This window comes from Bidens hawaiensis, unplaced genomic scaffold (assembly GCF_021521415.1).
Source record: "Bidens hawaiensis isolate Kalapana, Puna unplaced genomic scaffold, B.hawaiensis_p1.1 tig00018436_1, whole genome shotgun sequence".
NCBI lineage: Eukaryota > Viridiplantae > Streptophyta > Magnoliopsida > Asterales > Asteraceae > Bidens > Bidens hawaiensis.
Genome location: NW_027492787.1, coordinates 264,966 through 284,271, shown reverse-complemented (window position 1 = coordinate 284,271; position 19,306 = coordinate 264,966). Strand labels below are relative to the sequence as shown.

General features: G+C 38.6%; 1 pseudogene; it reads left to right on the top strand.

Annotated features, from left to right (window-relative positions):
* The first annotated feature begins 16,019 nt into the window (after positions 1-16,019).
* Positions 16,020-17,650, top strand: LOC143556112 (protein ASPARTIC PROTEASE IN GUARD CELL 1 pseudogene; annotated as a pseudogene).
* The last annotated feature ends 1,656 nt before the right edge of the window (positions 17,651-19,306 follow it).

The following is a 19,306-nucleotide window of genomic DNA, read 5'->3' as shown; positions in this document are numbered from 1 at the left end:
ATCAAATATATCATCAATGTACCCTTCCTCAGAAGGTGATGATTCATCACTTGATGACAGAATTACAATCACCCCGTCGGAAGTAAGGGCGTTTAATGGATGTGGGTTCAAGATATACGCACCTAATTGGAATATAGCTTCCGAGTTTATCGGTTCGGCACGCAGCTTCGTAGGGAAGAGGAAATGGTCGAGAGTTCTGTCCAGGATGGGTAAGTCCTTCGCATCGCGTATGCGTTTTTGCGGATATCCATATCGTCTATAAGTGCGTTCAACATGGACCCTTCACCTGAAACATATGTAATAGAGATTAAACGGAAATCTCAGAGAATAAGATCACCGACAGTAATTAAGAACGAAGGACTTACTCTCGTATACATTTTGGAAAAAAGGTTCCAATTCTGGATATGGCCACAAATGGCTCATACCCGCCCACACTAAGGCTTCCTCCTGAATAGCACGCATAGGGGTAGGTGTTTTCATCAACGTACGGAACCACTCCTGACCTTCTTGTGGGGCAGTAACAACATCTGGCAGCGTTTCGTTGGCCGGCCGATGAACCATGGGGATGGGAACAATGTCCTCGGAGATCCAGAAGAACTTGGTCCTCCATTCATGAGCGCCGCGGGGCGGCTCAGTTCCAATAACCCTCTTGGGAATCGAAACGCAGTTGAACAACCCGCCACGATTGACCACCCGGTAGAAGACCAGAAATCGATCAATACGTGGGACCATCCCATTCGCTCTGCACACGAATTCGAAATATCGAATTCGCCTGAGTCTGAACAGATGCACCTGGGAAAGATGGATCCCATAGGCGCTAAGTACTTTCATGAGAAACTTGGTTATCGGAAACCGAAGATTCCCATGAAATAAGAATCAGCATAAACTGCCATTTTGCTAGTAGGAAGTTTACTGGCAACATACCCTAATGCAGGGAACTCCGGTCCCCATTCGGCCGGAATCCCATATGTTGAAATAACCTTTTCGTAGTCAGAATCCTTCCAACTAACTTCCACAGTGTCGATATTTGGTGACGATGACAAATTTTTATAACCAGCCATTGATTCGGTGAAAAATGGAAAGCAACGAGCAATTTTGAATAAAGGGGATTGTGTAATCAGGAATTCGAGAGCAAATATGACAAAGAAATGAGAAATGAAAGGCGATAAAACTTAAAAAAAAAAGATAACTATCCCAATTTATACTCATCGCAATAAATGCGATGGGATATGAGCAGTGGAAAGAGAAACGGTTGGTCCAACGAAATAACGCCACGTCACGCGGGAAATCCGAAAAAGCGAAAAAGTGAACAGTCGGGTATAGTGACAGCCGGCATTGACGTACGTCAACTGTGCGACAGCCGGCAAAATGTTCTTTCATACTTTTTCATTGTTATCCACGCCAACAAAAATATCTCTACCACAACTTGCAAATTCAAAAAATCCCCAAAACAATATCTTAAGTCCAAAATTTCACTCGCATAAAAGCTTCACGCGGAAGAAACAATGGACTGGGGGGACTTATAGAGGTGGCGTACCAAAAAGACCCAAATACCCTTAAGTACCACCCGCGGGTCAGGGAAGACCTCTCAGATGCCACCCGCGGGACACATTAATCACCCGCATAATACAAGACAAAAAAAGAATAACATTACTTCCTAGGAACTGTGTTCGGGAGGATCTAGACGCCCTCAGGATTCATCCACAAGGTATTGCTTACACCCGCAAGGATGGCCAGTAGGCAACGTCATAGGACAGCTGTATGTAACCAACTCTCTTCTAAAAGATTTACCAAGATCCTTTCTTGGTGAATACGTGACCTTTCAACCAATAGAAGAAGGACAACTGGCCAAGTTGTTATAACCGTGCGCATGGCCAGGTTTATCTCGTCCTATCACATGAAGGCATGTGTCTAGGTTATTATAACCATGCACATGGGCCGTATAGCCCAACCTATTACAAGAGGGCACGTGTCCAAACGGTTACAAAGGCATCTTCAAGAAAGAGACAGCTGGGCCAATAATATTCCCACACTCTTTGGCTATAAATACTTCATGTCACGCCCCGACTTACGGCCTAGGCCTGTGACCAACAGTTGGTACCGGTTTTGTAAATATCAGAGTTAATTAAAACTTTACGCGGAATATAAATCTTTCATAAAACATCACACATTAAATCATAAACATGTCTTAAAACATTCCTCTTGTCTTTCAACATGAAAACATAACTTATAAAACATAACAGGTCTTCAGATGCCAGACTCTTATTCTTCTGCCAAGTGTCCCCGCTCAAGCCAGCTGTCTCATCCTACTCACCTGCGTGCATACTAATAGTCAGCTACGCTGAGTGAGTTCTAGTTAATCATACATCATACATCACATACACTTACCTTCAATCATGCATCCGAAGATACATAATAATTACTTTACTAATTTACTTTCATACATACATTCATACTTTATCACTTTCATATTTTATGTTTACTGTCCATACTATTTCAGATATTATTAGGGTCTGATCCCTTTCTTTTCTATCTCATATATTAGTAGGGTCTGATCCCTCTTTACTTCTCTATCTTAGATATTATTAGGGTCTGATCCCTTTCTTCTCTATCTCAGATATTATTAGGGTCTTATCCCTTAATTCTTCATCTTCGTACATTCTGTCTTTGCATAATCGTAACATACATATACTTTCTTTAATCATTCATACATACTCATATGTTGTATACATATATATATATATATATATATATATATATATATCATACACATTCATCTTTTGTATACATACCTCCCTTGTCAATACGTACAATATCCGAAGATCGTTCACGTACCGACAAGCTTTCATTCACAATAATAGCATAATATCTATCACATAAATCATACATGGCATACACTTACCATTTAAGGTAAGTGTATTAACTATCACATCGAGTATGCACACAGCCCCGAAAACATAACAAGGAAATGGGGCTGGAAAATCACATGAATGCGGTTACGTTCACCGTTAATCGTAATCCCATTCTTGAGCTGTGCACGGCTAACTTTATAATATTTACATGTATCAATTTACTATTACTACTCATATCGCATTTCTATCTTTATATAACCCATAACGAACGGGGGTCCGGGGGCAGCACCCTGGCAGCGGGGTTCTATGGGCGGCAGCCCCTAGCAGGGTCCAAGGGGCAGAGCCCCTGGCTGGGGTTAAGCTGCCAGGTCAGCTTGGAAAAATTTTATCTTCATTAACTGTCTTAACGCATTTTCCATTAGGATTTTAAGTTATTATTTTATGCACTTACTCATTCGTTACAGTGAATTAAGCCTGATTCGTTAGCCCGATTCGTGGTCTAGTACTGGATTACTTTTACTTAGCGTTTTAAGCGAACTTAATCATTAAGCGAACTTAACATTAAGGGAACTTAGCATTAAACAAACTTAACCAGTAGCGAACTTATACAGCAACGAAGTTTACAATAGGCGAACTTGGCGTGCTGCGAACTTATGTACGCGCGAACTTATACACGGGCGAACTTATCTAGCGAAGTTATCAGCAGCATCGACGGGATTGCTTTTGAGCTCATAAACATCTCTGTTTCAACATGTGAACCTTGATATGATGTTAATCAATCCCATATACATTATTTTCGGATAAGAATCGGCCCGGAAAAGCATAAAGTTTGGACCTTTAAGCTAAAACGTTCAATACTAGATCAAAGGTTTATTTTAAACGAGCCGTGCCTATCCGTGGGTTCATTAAGTTCGTATTTTAATGTCAAGTTTTTTACTTTACGTTTCATTTATACCCGATCTACTCTTGTTCTAAGTTTCAAGACTAAACGTTTATAAAAACATAAACTTTAAAGGTAAAAAGGCATACCTTTATGTGTTCTTCGGTCTTGGTTAGCTTGTTTATGGACTCTAAATCTTGTATATAACTCGTATAATAACGATCTAATCACCAACTAGCATTTGTTGGCCTCGGATCTCACCCTTTTCTCTCTCTGGCGTATATGTGTGGTGGTGTGTGTGTTTTTGAGTGTGTAGACAATAAGGTGGAAAGAAATGAGGGTTTAGGGTGTTAGGATGGTTTAAGGGGGGTATTTATATCCCTTAAAGCCCATGGACCTAAGGCCTATTACCCTTTAATCCATCTTAATTAATCCAAGTCCATGACATTTTCTTTATTTAATATCAATTAAATATTAACACACGATAATTAAATGCGACTTTCTTTATTTAATATTAGAATATTTTACGATGTTACAAGTCTTCCCTCCTTAAAGAGGTTTCGTCCCCGAAACCTAACTATTACTTAAACAGATTAGGGTAAAACTTGCGCATCTCATCCTCAGCTTCCCTGGTAGCATCTGATCCTTTTCAATTCTTCCATATCACTTTCACCAATGGTATAACCTTTTGACGAAGCTGCTTCTCCTTGCTAACAACAATCTCTATCGGTTACTCGATGTAGTTCAGTTGTTCATCAACCTCGATGTCCATTAATGTCACGTGAGACGTGTCATCAGCTAGAAACTTCCTCAGATGAGAAACATGAAAGGTCGAATGAATTCCTTCTAACTCATCGGGTAAATCTAGCTTATACGCTACTTCACCCACACGATCTACAATCTTGAACGGTCCAATGTACCTCGGACTCAACTTTCCTCTTTTCCTAAAACGGATAATCCCCTTCCAAGGCGAGACCTTAAGCATCACGTTGTCACCAACGTTAAACTCAATCGGTCGTCGCCGCCTATCAGCATACGACTTCTGCCTGTCTTGAGCAGCTTTCATTCTAGCCTTAATCTGATCAAACTTTGAAGACGTTTCTTGAACAACTTCTAAGCTTCCCATTTCTTTTTTACCAATGTATCCCCAACAAACGAGAGTTCTACATCGTCTACCGTAAAGCATTTCAAAGGGTGGCATACCAATACTTGAATGGTAACTGTTATTATAGGAGAACCCTGCTAGATGCAGATGATCATCCCAACGTCCACCAAAATCTAGAACACAAGCACGTAGCATATCCTCAAGGGTTTGGATCGTCCTCTCAGACTGTCCATCTGTTTGAGGATGATACGCCGTACTGATGTTCAATCTCGTTCCCGTAGCTTCATGGAACCTCTTCCAAAACCTCGAGGTAAACCGAGTATCTCTATCAGACACGATAGATAACGGTACTCCATGCTTAGATACTACCTCTTTAATGAACAAACTTGCTAACATTTCTGACGAGATGGCCTCTCGTATAGGCAGAAAGTGAGCACTTTTGGTCAAACGGTCCACTATCACCCAAATGGTATCATGGTGTTTAGCTGTACGGGGTAGCTTAGTTATGAAATCCATGGTGATATGTTCCCATTTCCATTCAGGTATCTCTAAAGGCTGCATCTTCTCGTAAGGCTTCTAATGTTCTGCCTTGACTTGCAAGCAAGTCAAGCACTTACTAACATAATCCACCACATCATTCTTCATTCCTGGCCACCAGTAGTCTCTTTTCAAATCTTGGTACATTTTTTTAGATCCCGGATGAATCGAGTATCTTGACTTATGAGCTTCATCTAAGATTCGACCTCTAAGATCTCCATGGCGTGGGATCCACATTTGGTCAAATCTAGTCTTAACGCCATGAGTGTTTTCCATCAACTCATATTGCTGGCCGTAAACTCTCTCTTTCTTCACTAACCCTTCATCCACTAACACCTCTGACTGTACTTTGATGATTTCTTCAAAAAGACTTGAATTCATAATCAACTGGTATGACTTTACTATTGCAATGACTTCCTCGTTCTTACGACTTAGCGCGTCGGCGACCACGTTAGCTTTTCCAGGATAGTATTTAATGTCGCAGTCATAATCTTTAATCAACTCCAACCATCTTCTCTGTCTCATGTTTAATTCTGTTTGCTCGAAGAAATACTTTAAACTCTTATGATCTGTGTAAATAGTACACTTAGTACCATACAGGTAATTCCTCCATATCTTTAAGGCATGCACTACTGCTGCTAGCTCTAAATCATGCGTCGGATAAGTACTCTTATGGACTTTCAACTGTCTAGACGCGTAAGCTATCACATTCCCTCGTTGCATCAACACGCAACCTAACCCACGATGCGAAGAATCAATACAAACAACCAAATCCTCGTCACCATCGGGTAAAGCAAGGATTGGAGCTTGCATGAGTCTCTTCTTTAACTCCTGAAAAGCCTCTTCTTGAAACTTACCCCAACTGAATACTATCGACTTTAGGGTTATACCGGTCAACGGTGCGGCTATCTTGGAGAAACCTTCGATGAATCTCCTATAGTAGCCATCTAACCCTAGGAAGCTTCGTATATCAGTCGGATTATGCGGAGTCTTCCAGTTCGTTATCGCCACAATCTTAGCTGGGTCCATGGTAATCCCTTCAAGATTGATCACGTGACCTAGGAATGCACTTCTCGCAACCAAAACGCGCACTTCGAAAACTTAGCGTATAACTTTTCTTTCTTCAGCGTCTCCAATACCTCTCTCAGATGCTCAGCATGATCAGACTCGCTCTTTGAATAAATCAATATGTCATCGATGAAGACGATAACTGACTTATCCAACATCGGCCGACACACCCTATTCATCATATCCATAAATGCTGCAGGAGCATTTGTTAGACCGAATGACATAACGAGGAACTCGTAGTGTCCATACCGCGTCCGAAACATTGTTTTAGGGATGCCTGCCTCTTTAACTTTCACCTAATGATAGCCTGATTTGAGATCTATTCGTGAGAACCAACTTGAACCTTGCAGTTGGTCAAACAGATCATCAATCCTTGGCAAAGGATATCTATTCTTTACCATAAGCTTGTTCAACTCGCGATAGTCTATGCACATTCTCATACTCCCATCCTTTTTCTTCACGAACAACACCGGTGCGCCCCAAGGGGAAACAGTTTGCCTTATGAAACCTTTGTCGAGGAGTTCTTGCAGTTGGGACATCAGTTCTTTCATCTCGGACGGTGCTAGACGGTAAGGTGCCTTTGCGACGGGTTGGGCTCCTGGTACTAAATCTATTTGGAATTCTATCTCTCGCTCCGGTGGCAACCCCGGAAGATTCTCAGTGAATACTTCTGGGTAGTCGCGCACGATAGGAACATCTTTCATTTCTTTTGTCTCGGTTGTAGCTTCGACAACATACGCCAGGTAGGCACCACACCCTCGCCTTAACAAACCCTCGGCTTTTATCATCGAAATGACATTAAACCCAGAACTTTCCTTATCACCATAAACCGTCACCGCACTACCATCCAAGGACTTTAACCTTATTATCCTACTCTTACACACTATCTGAGCCTCATACTCAGATAACCAATCCATTCCCAAAACCACATCGAACCCTCCTAAGGTCATAACGTACAAAGTAACAGGGAACTCATGTCCCTCCAATTCTATCTTACAGTCCTTAACCATTTTCATTATTTTAACCGAAGCGTCACTAGCGGTTTCTACTATAAAAGTTTCAAACACTCGGCAACATTTCATTTTATCTAGTTTACTAAATGGTGTGGCTACAAAACTTCTATTCGCACCTGAATCAAACAATACTGAAGCGGATATACCGTTTACTAGAAACGTACCTGTGACAACATCTGGAATCTGCTTGGCTTGTTCCTGGGTTAACATGTAAGCTCTGGTCCTCGGCCTAGTCTGATCAGCATCATTCTTTCCACTCTCTCCGGCTCCACCATCAGTGCATTCCTTGGCAAAATGGCCCGGCTTACCACACTTGTAGCATGCGGGTTTGGCAGTACAATCGGGAGCATAATGTCCCACTTTTCCACACTTATAACAAGCATTCGATTCCAGCCTGCATTCCCCACCATGAACCTTACCACACTTATAACAAACATCAGATCCCTTGCCCCACTTGCACTCACCCCCGTGCATCTTTCCACAGGTCTTACACGACCTCTTCTCCCAAACTCTCGGCTGCTTGTTCTTAGGTTTCCACAATTGAGTACCGGGTCGCTTAGCATGATTGACCCACTTCTTATCTTTCTTCTCTTCTTCTACCACAATATCATCCGCAGCCAGGTATGCATAAACCATCTCTGCAAGCTCGACAGCAGAGTCAAAGGTAGCAGGTTTACTCGTCCTAACTAGCGTGCGGACTTTCTGTGGCAATCCCCTCACATAGCACTTAATTCTCTTAGCTTTAGTGTTGACCATATCGGGCACCAACCTATACATTCGATTGAACTCGGTGGTGTACTCACGATGTGTCAGCGTTCCAGCTTTCAAGTTCAGGAACTTCATCTCCGCCCTTTCAACCTCGGCGTCAGCACAAAATTTCTTCATAACCAGCCCTTTCATATCCTCCCACTTCATAGCCTTTATCTCCTATTGACTCTTCCTCTGCTCAACCGACTCCCACCAATACATAGCTTCTTCACCGAATGACTGAGTGGCATAACCCACAGCTTGGTCGGGACGGCACTCGCTAATGCGAATAATTTTATCCATGGAGGTTATCCACTGAAGAGTAGCGATTGCTTCTCCCAAACCAGTCAGTTTCGGCGGGTCACATCCTTTGAAGGACTTATAGTTGCACCCACCTCGGCCTCTTTTCCCGTCATCGGCTTTCACGGAATTAACCCCACTCGGGGCCTCCAACTCTTCCTCCTCATCTCTCCTACCATCACCACCTGCTCCTCCAGCAGTTCTTTCACGGCTTCCAGCAGACCCCCCAGGAGTAATATTCTCCACAGAAGTGGCTACAGCTTGAACAATTGCTGCTTGAATTGTGGGATCCAGTTGAACCCCTTCGTTGTTGTTCAGATCTCCTCCAGCTGCGCTTCCTTCATCTCCGGTGTTGGAAGCTGTCTCAACCGAAGATTGTTGGACACGACGAGGCCTGCCACGGCGTGCAGTGCGACCTCCAGCTCTCCCAATTCCTCCAGCTCCCATATTTCCTTCTGTTCCAGCCATCGTATTCTAAAAGGGAAAACACAAACGTCATCACTCAAGGAACTATTTAGTACAAGGATAGTAAGGCTAACAGGTAATAACAGTGGCCCGCTGCGATTAGCTGATCACGTTACTTTCCGTGTCCTATACACTTCCTCTTATGAGTCTATTTGTGCTAATTCTTTCTTAAACAGTTAAACAATCAAACAGTTCATATCATCATATACTCCTATCCCTATCAATTAAGCTAGCATTCATACATTATTCTACTTTACATGTGAAATTAATCACATACTTTACCTTTCTGAGCTTGCTTGAGTGACACATGGCATTCTTGAACTGACATCTTCTTTCTTTTCTTACTTAAATTCCATTCTCTGTTCGAGTCTAAGGATGTAGGATGCTTAAATCTCTTGAACTTTGCTCTGATACCAACTTGTAAGGACCCGTTACCGGTGTCCTACTTTGGACATTGGATTTACTCATAAACACAGTTTTAAATATCAGAGTTAATTAAAACTTTACGCGGAATATAAATCTTTCATAAAACATCACATATCAAATCATAAACATGTCTTAAAATATTCCTCTTGTCTTTCAAAATCAAAACATAACTTATAAAACATAACAGGTCTTCAGATGCCAGACTCTTATTCTTCTGCCATGTGTCCCCGCTCAAGCCAGTTGTCTCATCCTACTCACCTGCGTGCATACTAATAGTCAGCTACGCTGAGTGAGTTCTAGTTAATCATACATCATACATCACATACACTTACCTTCAATCATGCATCCGAAGATACATAATAATTACTTTACTAATTTACTTTCATACATACATTCATACTTTATCACTTTCATATTTTATGTTTACTGTCCAAACTATTTCAGATATTATTAGGGTCTGATCCGTTTCTTTTCTATCTCAAATATTATTGTCTATCTCAGATATTATTAGGGTCTGATCCCTTTCTTGTCTATCTCAGATATTAGTAGGGTATGATCCCTCTTTACTTCTCTATCTCAGATATTATTAGGGTCTGATCCCTTTCTTCTCTATCTCAGATATTATTAGGGTCTGATCACTTACTTCTTCATCTTCGTACATTCTGTCTTTGCATACTCGTAACATACATATACTTTCTTTAATCATTCATACATACTCATATGTTGTATATATATATATATATATATATATCATACACATTCATCTTTTGTATACCTACCTCCCTTGTCAATACGTACAATATCCGAAGATCGTTCACGTACCGACAAGCTTTCATTCACAATCATAGCATAATATCTATCACATAAATCATACATGGCATACACTTACCATTTAAGGTAAGTGTATTAACTATCACATCGAGTATGCACACAGCCCCGAAAACATAACAAGGAAATGAGGCTAGAAAATCACATGAATACGGTTACGTTCACTGTTAATCGTAATCCTTTTCTTGAGCTGTGCACGGCTAACTGTATAATATTTACGTGTATCAATTTACTATTACTACTGATATCGCATTTCTATCTTTATATAACCCACAACGAACGGAGGTCCGGGGGCAGCGCCCCTGGAAGCGGGGTTCTATGGGCGGCAGCCCCTAGCAGGGTCCAAGGGGCAGAGCCCCTGGCTGGGGTTAAGCTGGCAGGTCAGCTTGGAAAAATTTTATCTTCATTAACTGTCTTAACGCATTTTCCATTAGGATTTTAAGTTGTTATTTTATTCACCTACTCATTCGTTACAGTGAATTAAGCATGATTCGTTAGCCCGATTCGTGGTCTAGTACTGGATTACTTTTACTTAGCGTTTTAAGCGAACTTAACATTAAGCGAACTTAACATTAAGCGAACTTAATCGTTAAGCGAATTTAATCATTAAGCGAACTTAACATTAAGCGAACTTAGCATTAAACGAACTTAACCAGTAGCGAACTTATACAACAGCGAAGTTTACAATAGACGAACTTGGCGTGCTGCAAACTTACGTACGCGCGAACTTATACACGGGCGAACATATCTAGCGAAGTTATCAACAGCATCGACGGGATTGCTTTTGAGCTTATAAACATCTCTGTTTCAACATGTGAACCTTGATATGATGTTAATCAATCCCGTAAACATTATTTTCGGATAAGACTCGGCCCGAAAAAGCATAAAGTTTGGACCTTTAAGCTAAAACGTTCAATACTAGATCAAAGGTTTATTTTAAACGAGTCGTGCCTAGCCGTGGGTTCATTAAGTTCGTATGTTAACGTCAAGTTTTTTACTTTACGTTTCATTTATACCCGATTTACTCTTGTTCTAAGTTTCAAGACTAAACGTTTATAAAAGCGTAAACTTTAAAGGTAAAAAGGCATACCTTTATGTGTTCCTCGGTCTTGGTTAGCTTGTTTATGGACTCTATAAATCTTGTATATAACTCGTATAATAACGATCTAATCACCAACTAGCATTTGTTAGCCTCAAATCTCACCCTTTCTCTCTCGGCCGTATATGTGTGGTGGTGTGTGTGTTTTTGAGTGTGTAGACAAAAAGGTAGAAAGAAATGAGGGTTTATGGTTTTAGGATGGTTTAAGGGTGGTATTTATATCCCTTAAAGCCTATGGACCTAAGGCCCATTACCCTTTAATCCATCTTACTTAATCCAAGTCCATGACATTTTCTTTATTTAACATCAATTAAATATTGACACACGATAATTAAACGCGACTTTCTTTATTTAATATTAAAATATTTAAGGATGTTACATGTGAATTATCTAAGTACTAACACTTGAAAGTCCCCACAAACACAAGTGATTAACATCGTGATAGTGACGTGTGGATAGTACTATCGGTTTGACAAAGCCAACTGACAGGGCCGAAGGGGTAGGCCGGAACATGTTAACTCAGTTGTACATTGTCATTTAAACTTACTATATTCTGCGATGCGGTGTTAGACATAGTACATACTTGCAAAGTGGCTGTTAAATGCCAACGGGAGTGCGTGGGCAGGGGTGGCCATATGTTTTAGCTCGTTTCGGTTTCACTTGTGGCTTAGTATAAAAACATCATACACACACACACATACATACATACATACATACTGTAAACTTTACAAACACGTATACTGGTTTTTGTTCGTACTCGTGAAACTTGAAACTCACCAACTAGACGTAGTTGACCCGTTTTAACATGTTTTTCAGGTGAGCCAAAGTTGGAATGATTGATTACGTGCTCAGTGTTAAGAGTGACGTTAAATCGTTGTAAATAGACGCAAGTATATAGTAAAAAATAAGAAGCCCTGAGAATTGCTTATGTGCTTTTCGCCTAGTTTGTAAATTTAGTAGCAGCCAATGTAATGTGATGTAAATTAGTTGTAATTTTTCTTTATAACAGTGTGGTTGATACCAAAGGTGTCTGTTACATTCCTGTATTACACTTCTGCAATTACCTAGTCGGGGGGGTGACACTAAAAGTCTCTTAAATATAAGAATTTTTCAAAGACATAATGAATCGCAAAATATAAACACAATGAATTAAAAGAAAAGACATAATATGGAGGAAAAGACACAATGAGAAAAATAATAAACTAAACATAATTAATGATAAAAAATACACAATAATCTGAACAAAATTTTTAAAATCTACAAGTTAGAAATCGAAAAATGAAAACCTAAGATCTAGTATTGTAAAGTTCGACGAGACGATTCTGTTAGTTTGAGTTCAATCGAAGTTCTTCTGATAACTCTCCTATAACTTACTAGTTTGAAAAATCTGTGTTTAAACCAAAACTAACTACCCATTCTGGAAAGAAAAAATAAATAAACTTTGTTTTAAAGTAGCATTTTTAATTTCCATATTTTATTAGCCTCCACGCATAATTTAGTTGACATTAGCAATTAATTTCACTTCCCACCTTTTATAAAAATATATTTAATTATGTTAATTATTAAATTAGGTATAAAAAATAAATGCTTTTGTTCTTTTTTTTTTCATTAAAAGAAAAAGGATCCTCCAAAAGGAAACCGACGTACTACTTTGTATCATAAAGTTTATCTCCTCTTTATAAATATAATAAATATTTAAAGCTTCTAAAATACTTTTCAAATTTCCACATTTTGACTGAGATATTTGTTTTTTATGTCTTAAAAGATGCAATATCTATCAACTTCTACACATAATAAATATCAATAACATATATAAATGAAAACATAGAAATCTTATGTGTCGCGATGTTGTCGCTTTCCTGTTTTTTATAGTCATCAAATTTGATTAACTTTTAAATGGAGGCTTCTTATGCATTTGACCCGAATTCACGGGTATGAGTCTTATCAAACCCAGATATTTATTAAACGGGTTATAACATCTTATTAAATTAAAAACTAATATCACCAAATATTTAATACAAAAATCCTATAAATTAGGAATATACTAAAAATTAATATATGATTTTGTTACAAAAGATATATGTTATTTATAATTAAAAAACCAATTTTATAGTAAAAAAATAAACGGGTCCTGGGTCACATCAAACTCATATAGCTTTTAAACCGGGTTATAACATCTCATTTATTTGTGAAACAATTTAATATCAAACCATAAGTATATTATTAACTTTTATACAATAAAAATTTAAAAATAAATAAATATTAAAAACAAAAAATATTAAACGACTATCGTAATACGGGAGATAAAAACTAATATAATAATAAAATTTGATCAGTTTAATATCCACAAATAAAAATTTTTCAAATTCCAAATTCATTAAAAGGAAAAGAGTCACATGAAGTCTAAAAAAGTACAAGTATAAAAATAAACAAAATCATAAGAACAAACAAACTATAAAAGAAAATTAATAAAATAAAATAAACATCAAGCTTCCTCATCCAACTTTGTTTTCCGTCTTCTATGTTTCATCCATAAAACATAAAAACGATGTAGTTCTTATATCATTTATCATTTTGTCAATCGATATTGGAATGCTTTTGACTTATCATTCCTAGATAAATGTAATAACTTCTAATGTATTCTTAAAGACATCAGATTCATTGATTGCCGGGAAAAGTTATCGATTGTTGGATGAAAGATAATCTCTAATTACGGACCCTAACGTTGGATTCAATACTCATTTGTCAATGACCTATTAAGAGTTTTATATGAAGTGTTAAATCGAGGTATGTAAACCTGGATTCATGGTAGCTTGTGTCATATCCATGATGGCTTTTCGCATAAATAAATTAAAGTTCAGGGTAGTTGGTACTTGACTAAAACAAGCCAAGAGTACATAGGGACTCCGGATTCAAAACTAGAGATGGTATATGAGTTGGTTTAAGCTAGTAATTATGAGGTTTGTCACTCATAATAAGCTTTTTCCTTATATTCTCGGAAACCATTCACAAGAAGACGTGTTAGGATTTAGGAAGACAATTGAATTGCTTACGTAATTACGTTTACTTTGACATCTTGTGTTCCATGCTACAAGTGTGTTTTAGGCTTATTATAAGTCATATCTACTTTACACAAGATTTCAACTTCTTATGGAATGCATAATTGCATTGTAAAATTAAAGAACGCCGTTAAAAGTAAATAATTTTATGCTTCATAATGGTATTCTTGAACAATTATCGTATTATGCAGGAGTGCCATTACATACACATCATCGTTGTATTCGTTCTCATTATTTGTTATAGTGTATCTTGTATATATCTTCAATATGTCCTAAGCTCAATTCATTAGACGTATCGAAAAACCACCAAATAACTTTTCAGTTGTATGTCTTCATTGCTACTATAAAGTGATGGAACTATGGGATGGCATCTCAAAATCTTGAGATTGCGTCTAGGTACTTCTTATATGATATGGATATGTTTGTTGGAGTGGCAATAGTGGATCCGATACATAAAAGTTACTGCGTAATCCATAAAATCCATTTGTTAGGGTGCCATTATTAGATTTGCTTTAACATGAAAGGCCAAACATACTTTGAAGTTGGTGGCCTAATAAAAAATTCAACTTAAATGTTTTGTCTTCGACCCCTATAGCATTATAGACCGAATTAAGGAAGTTATTGTATCATATCATATTAATTCTATACCGATCAACAAAGTAATTTACTATTCTATTTACAACCCTAACAATAGTTGTTGAAAGTTAAGACGGGGTATCTAAACATATCAGGGTCAAGATGTAAATTACCACGCTGAGAAATATTAAGAACCAACGCAAATTCTGTGTGTGTGGAATGTGAATTTCTTGAAAAGTGTAATGAATGCTTGTTCTTGGTGTTTGGAGTTCTTTTTATAGTCCAAGAAGGGTTAACACTATTCTCCAATGTAATATTGTTCACCTTCTATTTTAGTGTTGACTGTCATACCTCATTTTCAGATCCTCTTATATGTTCTGACTCTCCAAGTCTTGCTTTAGGAATTTTATGCTTGTAATTAGAGATCCGGATACATATTAGTTTCTTGAAGCCCGTTGTCATTGGTGAGGACCTAACATTTGTCATCAATAATGTTAGCATTTAACTTAATCAATTATATCATAACATATTTACAATTAAATTAAGTAGAAGATGTTGTGAGATGTAGGATTCTAGAGAAATTTGAGGTCTGTGAAAATGATGGCTTGTATTTCAAGATGATTAATCTAAATATATCTAGTTAATATATGTAAAAGAAAAAACAATAGTTTAATATTAAAGAAAACACCCACCGTACTAAACAAGGAACATCTACAAAGTACTAAACATGATATATATTTTTTTATTCCCTTGAGAAAATTTAGTTCTTTACTGGTGATCTTTATACTTTGACAACCAAATAAAGATTGTTGTTCTTTAGGCCGTTAAACTGTAATAAACAATAACTTTTAGCAAAATATTCCAACAACTTAAATTTACAAACATTAAACAAACACCAACAACTCCATTCAACAGTAAAAATATTAATAATCACCAATAAATAAAAAAGATTAATAATAAATAAAATACATGAAGATTTTGTCTTTGGCAGAAGACTGTGACGTCACGGGTCCTGTTTTCCCTGCATAAATGTCATCCTCTTTCTCATCACTTAAACTCACTCACAACCAGAAACCAAACCACTTATTATTATTATTATTACTATGGCCTCCTCTTTCTCTCTCTTCTTTCTCTCTCTCCTCCTCACCACCACCGCCGCCACCTCCGTCACCACCACCCTTGACGTCACCTCCTCCGTCCTGAAAACCATCGACGTCCTTAACCCCACCTTCCTCCACACACGATCCGACCAACAACAACAAACGTTAACTCAAACTCAAACAACCTCGTTATCGTTTACCGTACACCCCAGATCCTCAATCCGACACACCCAGCATGACAACTACGAGTCATTAACCCGTGACCGACTCACTCGCGACACCCACCGAGTCAACTCACTCGTCACCAACCTCAATTTCGCACTCGCCGGAACCAACGTCTCGGACATGAAACCCTTAGTGGGTCCCACAAGTTCGACGTACGCAGTACAGGATTTATCAACCCCGGTGACGTCAGGTATCTCACAAGGCAGCGGCGAGTATTTCGCCAAAGTCGGGTTAGGCACGCCGGCGAAGTCTTATTACATGGTCATCGACACCGGAAGTGACATCACGTGGCTCCAATGCCAACCATGCTCCGACTGCTACCAACAAGCCGACCCGATTTACGACCCGGCGGCTTCAAGTAGTTACAGCTCTTTACCTTGTGGATCGCCACAATGCGAATCGTTGGAAGTCACCGCTTGCCGGAGCTCCGGTTGCTTGTACCAGGTGTCGTACGGAGACGGGTCTTTTACCGTTGGTGATTTCGTTACCGAAACGGTGTCGTTTGGGAACACTGGTTCTGTTCCGAAAGTAGCCGTGGGTTGTGGTCATGATAACGAAGGGTTATTCGTTGGATCCGCTGGGTTACTAGCGTTAGGCGGAGGCCCGTTATCGTTACCGTCACAGATCAAAGCGACGTCGTTTTCGTATTGTTTAGTCGACCGTGACTCCGCAAAAGCCTCCACTTTGGAATTTAATTCCCCGGTTCCGAGTAACGCCGTTACCGCGCCGTTACTACGGAACCCGAGGGTCAAAACTTATTTATACGTGGGTTTGACTGGGATATCCGTGGGGGGACGCCCGTTGGCAATTCCCCCGTCGATATTCGCAGTCGACGATTCGGGTAGGGGTGGTGCAATCGTCGACTCGGGTACGGCCGTGACTCGGTTGCAGAGCCAGGCGTACGGGTTGCTGCGTGACACGTTCACGAAGCAAGCGAGGAACTTGAAACCCACCGACGGGTTTTCATTGTTCGACACGTGTTTTGATTTCTCGTCGTTGACTCGAGTGGCGGTGCCGACGGTGGCGTTTAATTTCGCGGGTGGGAGGACGCTGCCGTTGCGTCCTGAGAATTATCTGATTCCGGTGGACTCACGTGGGAAGTTTTGTTTGGCGTTTGCACCGACGGACTCGTCGTTGTCAATCATCGGTAATGTGCAGCAGCAAGGGACACGTGTCGGTTACGATATGAGTAAATCGGTTGTCAGTTTTGCGCCCAATAATTGTTGAAATTGAAATAAAATTAAAAGGAAATGGGTAAACATTAAATTATGATATGATGTGTGTATCCTTTATGATAATCATCTAGTACCCAAATAGATTATTTCATTTTCATGGATTTCGTATTTGTGTATTTTTATATAAGCTATTGATTATAATTATAGGCTGTTGTTTGTTATATTTGTAATAGTTAATCGTGCTGGATGAGAAAAATATGTAATATGGTAATTTTGTGACACAGTATTAAGTGATAATTGGTCTAGATGTGGCAATAGGAGTGGGTTGGATTGGATTTGGATGATGGGTCAGGATAGGTATGGGTTAGGATGGATACGGGGTCATGATGGATCTTTAAAATAGAGGGTTAGGATGGATATGGGTTAAGATGGATAAAACTAACCCATCTTGACCAAGTGTAGGTTGACATACAAAGGGTTTTAAAAACCCCTCAAAAAAATATTAAAAAATTAATAACTTAAAATGTAAAATAACTAAAATGTTTCTCCCGTCCTCTTTCATAAAAAAATCACTTTTTGTTCCGGTTCAATTTCGAGTTTTTCGTGGTTTTTTTTCGGTTCGGTTTTTTTTTTTCGTTTCGGTCGGTTTCGGTATTTGCTCGGTTTCAATGATTTCAATTTCGATTTCTCGGTTTTTCGGTTTCAGTGTTGTTTTGTTTGAGTCAGTTTTTCGGTTTCATTTCGTTTCGATTCATTTGTTTTATTTTGGTCGGCTACGTTTCAGTTTTTTTGTTTCGTTTTGGTAAGCTTTTTGATTGTATTTTGCTTTTTTTTTTGTTTCGTTTTAGTCGGTTTTTCGGTTTCATATCGGTTTTTTTGTATCGTTTTGGTCGTTTTTCTATTTCGGTTTAGTTTCGTTTCAGTTTTTTTGTTTCGTTTGTCGGTTCGGTGTTTTTGATTCGTTTTGGTCCGGTTTTTAAATTGCATTTAGTTTTTTTATGTTTCCTTTGGGTCAGCTTTTCAGTTTCAATTTGGTTTTTTTGTTTCGTTTCGGTCGTTTTTCTATTTCGGTTTAGTTTCGTTTCGTTTCGTTTGTTTCGCTTTGGTCGGTTCAGTGTTTTTGTTTTGTTTTGGTCAGGTTTCAGTTACATTTTGCTTTTTTTTTGTTTCGTTTTGGTCATTTTTCTATTTTGGTCCAGTTTCGTTTGGGTTTTTTTTGTTTTGTTTCGGTCAATTCGGTGTTTTTGTTTCGTTTTGGTCGGTTCGGTGTTTTTGTTTTGTTTTGGTCCGGTTTTCAGTTGCATTCCGCTTTTTTTTTTCGTTTTGGTCAAATTTTCGGTTTTATATCGGGTTTTTTGTTTCGTTTTGGTCGGTTTTCTATTTCGATTCAGTTTTGTTTCAGTTTGGTTGATTCGGGGTTTTTGTTTAGTTTTGGTTAGCTTCTCGGTTGCATTTTTCTTTTTTTTGTTTCGATTTGGTCAGTTTTTCGGTTTCATTTCGTTTTTTTTCGTTTTGGTTGTTTTTCTATTTCGGTTCAGTTTCGTTTTTGTTTCGTTTTAGTCAGTTCGGGGTTTTTGTTTCGTTTTGATCGTTTTTTGGGTTTCGGATGAGTTTTGTTTCGCACATGATAGTTTGGGTATTTTTAAATAGATAAATTTTGGATAACTTGGATATTTTGTTTTAACACTTTTTAACCTATAAATGAAAGTCGCTTGTATATTTTCAACCCATCCTAACCCATTTGTAGAATTTTTATGATCCATCCTAACCCATTTTACTTTTAAAGTTTATCCATCTTGACCCAAAATTTATGTTAGGTTTGCCACCCTTAATTGGTCCAATTACCTGAAA